Raw genomic sequence first — 4,094 nt, forward strand, 5'->3', positions numbered from 1 at the left:
AAATTTATCGAATTGATATAATCAAAGATTTGCCAGATATCCAATAAAAACTAAAGAAAAACTGTGGAAATATGTATATACTGGATTGTAACCAGCTTCCTTGGATTTATTACAATATGCGTTGGATCATAATACCCGCCGAATACCAAGAGTTTCCATTAAAGGATTTAGCTTACGCTTTCGATTTGAAGTTCAATATCATTTTTTTGCTGCATCAATATCAAGTTTCCATTGTTCTATGTAGCGAAAATGATTTATAAACTTTTAAAATATTTAATTTAATTTTCTATGTTTATTAACTTTAGCAAATTAGGTGCAAACCTTTTATAATATTTACTAATATTTTTCCTCCGAGGAGATGTATAAACATCGAAAACTCATGAAGTGAGAATAACTACCTTAAAACAGCAATGATAACCAGGGATAAAAGTGCACTCCACTGGATGATTGTGATTGACATTTGAAGAAAAGTAATTTGCCCAGCGTAATTTTGACGTAAAGAAAATAGTTTTTTTTTTTTTACATAAAAGAAAACATTTCTATGAAAGTAAATTAAAATGAAAAATCACGGACGGATCACTCAAACATGAAAAATAAATCCTCCCTATTCGTGTAAAGTTACCTATTCTTTTTAATAATCGCTCAAAACTCGAAAATTAAACATTTCCTACTAATCGAAAGCCGACGAAAGTCAAAAACGCACATGAACCTACCGATGAGAAATATTAGAATGAAAAACCCATATTGAAATCCTTCAACCAAGTTATAGAAACTTAAAATAAAAAATAATAAAACCTGAAGCAAAAAATAAAACCTAAATAAATAAAATAAAATAAAACTAATATTGAAATAGATTATTAAATGTGTCAACAAATTCACCGTTCTCACACAACTATTTTGTATCTAGAAATGTAAACAAAAAATAAAAAAGAAGGAAGAAAGGAACAGGGACGGGTAGAGAGTAGTAGTAGTAGTAGTAGTCTTGGCCTTACTACAATTGTTCTTATGCTTGTCAACAGGTTAAAGTTATTTAGTTGCAAGAAAATAGTGACAGTATAGTTGTAAAAAAGAATAGTTGCAAAACACCCCCACTCTTCCCATATTAAATAAGAATTTCGAAAGAATAACGTTAATATTTCAGCGTCCCAATTGCATAAGAAGCGATTTGTGTTTATTTGTTTACGTTGTTATGGTTTAATGTTTATGCTCGCATGCGCAACCGGATGTCGTAAATCGGAAAGTGGGTTACATCACTCGTTACAAGGTCATTTGAGTTTTATAATTATATATATATACATATATATATATATACATATATATATATATATATATACAATAAATAAATGTTACCATAGTCAATAAAAGTTACTTTTATAGTAGAAATGTCCATTGGTTTGTATTTTTAAGTAGTTTGTAAAAAAGATTTTTTTTTTAATTCAGGAACCGGTTTAAAAAAAACAAAATGGCAGCGACTTTGAAATGGAGAGCCCCGTTTTCAATTTTAAGGAGGGGCACCTGAGCATTTACTGTTAACAATTTAAGAGAGTTCCGTCAACGTAAGGAATATTTATAAACATATTTTAATGTTTTCCGTTATTTTGTGCTTGAGGAATATTCGATTATGGCATGTGTAGTTCATATAAAAATTCATTTAAGTAGCTATGGCCTCAAATTTCGTTTTGATTTCGGTTCGCTGAAATTATTTCAGGTAAAGAGCATTAAAAACTAATTCAAAACAAAAAAATCATGAACTGAACTTTTATTGACTATGGTAGCATTTATTTCTTGTATATTTATTTTTTCGGGTAGTAATTTGTTGGATTTTTGCTAAACAGTCTTACTAAATAATATCGACGAAATATCGGAAAACAAAGAAACAAAAGCAGTTTTGAAAAATAATGAAGCTTTACTTACTTTAGTAAAATAATCCGAAACAGCAAAATGGGATATTAAAAAAGTAAACACGTTATTACTTTAGTTTTTTTCAGCAAAGCATCGATATAAATATCAATAAGAAAGAAAATGGTGCCATTTTCAAGCAGAACAGCTTTGTTTCAATTTTACAGCACTGGACGGTGTAGTATCTCGCCGTCGGATTCAGGGTTGTACTATTATAATGTAAAAAACACGCAGAAAGGGTTGTAATCAGTTGAATTCCTTCTAGTACACAGACAAAAAAGCTTAAACAGATATATAAATAAAAATAAAAGGTTATGTAAATGCTTTTAAAAAGACACGTAATCACGTGAGAAGAATGTTCCTTCTTTTGACACGATAACAAGTAACATTTTTATTTTTTATTATTTATCTATTTATCTATTTTTGAAAGAGTGCAACGTCAAAGTGGAGAAGGAAAAAAACAAAATTATGCAAAATTTGTGTCGAGAATTGTCTAAAGTTCCGACTTGTTTTTTTGTTTTGGCTTTCTCTTTAATAAGAACGTGAATTTATGAGGTAACCTTATTCGATACAATACGATTCAACTAAAAAAAAAAGCTAACGTGAATTAAGATTAAAGTTAAGGTGTTATTGTGGAACCTCACCCCTTTTAAAAAACCTTGTTAAACTTTGTGACATATTTACATTCTATGGAGGCCAGGCGCGAATGAACACCCAATAATTTTATTATACCAAATTTCTTCAAACTGAAACATAATTATCAAAGTATAGTACGCAAATAGATATGAAAATTTTTGTTAAAGTTTGTTCCATATTTCCATAGAGTACAGGCGCGAACGCAGACCCCACAATTTTATTATACCATCCCTATTTAAGTTGAAACATACTTATCAAAGTATTCTTATGTAATCTATATAGTAAACGTTATTTTTTTTCATTTTTTATTTCCATACTTTGGGGGCCAGGCGCGAATTCAGACCCCACAACTTTTATGAACCACTGTTCTGCCAGATGAAACATACCCATCCCTGATCATCGATACATCTTCTATCATTATATGTAATCAGTTTTTTTTTTAAATAGTAAATCATATAGGTTGACCAGACCTATATATATTGACTAGACACACACACATTTTACCATTACTGATGTTTTTTTTTTAATTTAAGATATTTTGTATAGCATTGAAGAAAATCGGGGGTCAATTATTTTGACTCCAAGAGTAAAGAAAGAGAGATAGCCCAAGTCACAACACAATTCGAAACATTGAAAGAGTTTATGTTAACAAACCGCAAAACCCTGCAAGAATTGAAGGAAAACATCAGGAACGAAGTAAGGTAGTTAATCGCAATCCAGAGAGTCTACAATCTGTCATGAATAATGATTTGGTTGGTTGTTTTTGTTTTACGGAATATCAACCTTTTTCAGATTATTTAATGCCGAATCTAGTTATTTTGAGGAACGATTTTTAATGGAGTATACATTTTTTGAAAGTCAGATTCTATTTAACCCATAGTTGGGACCCTAACAGGTACTAGCACTCCGGGTCAGAGTCGACCTGGGAGCAATGGCAATTAAAGGGAGGCTCCACACTCTCCAAGGCCCGCAAGGTTGGGACTCACCATCGGATATAGTTTAAGGTCATATCCAGGACCGAATAATGATGTGGAAAGAGCACAAATATGCGAAGCTAAAACTGGACAGCATTTAAAACATTATTTTTCATAAGAGTTTTGAGTTTCGCCTCTGATTTTTTTTAATTTCATAACGTCTTAGTCAGATTGCGTTAAAATTACTGAAAGATATCATCAAAAATATGGAGCCTATTTAAACCCCTTCAGTTACTTTTTGGACATCTTATATGTATGTTGGAAAGGGCACAAATATGCGAAGCTAAAAATGGACAGCATTTAAAACATATTATATTTCATAAATAAAAATTCTTGGAATTTCGCCTCTAGTTTTTAAATTTTTTTTTTTTTTGTCTTAGTCAGACTGTGTTGAAATTACAGAAAGATATAATCAGCAGTAAGGAATCTATTTCAGTTTAAAACACTTCAGTGACTTTTTGGACACCCTATATGTATGTATATATCTAGAGAGAGAGAGAGAGAGAGAGAGAGAGAGAGAGAAAGAGAGAGGGGGAGATGTATGAATACATAAGTAATATAGTTAAAGCATACATTACACTTATC

This window comes from Euprymna scolopes, chromosome 30, assembly GCF_053919585.1.
Source record: "Euprymna scolopes isolate OS-2025 chromosome 30, ASM5391958v1, whole genome shotgun sequence".
Taxonomy (NCBI): domain Eukaryota; kingdom Metazoa; phylum Mollusca; class Cephalopoda; order Sepiida; family Sepiolidae; genus Euprymna; species Euprymna scolopes.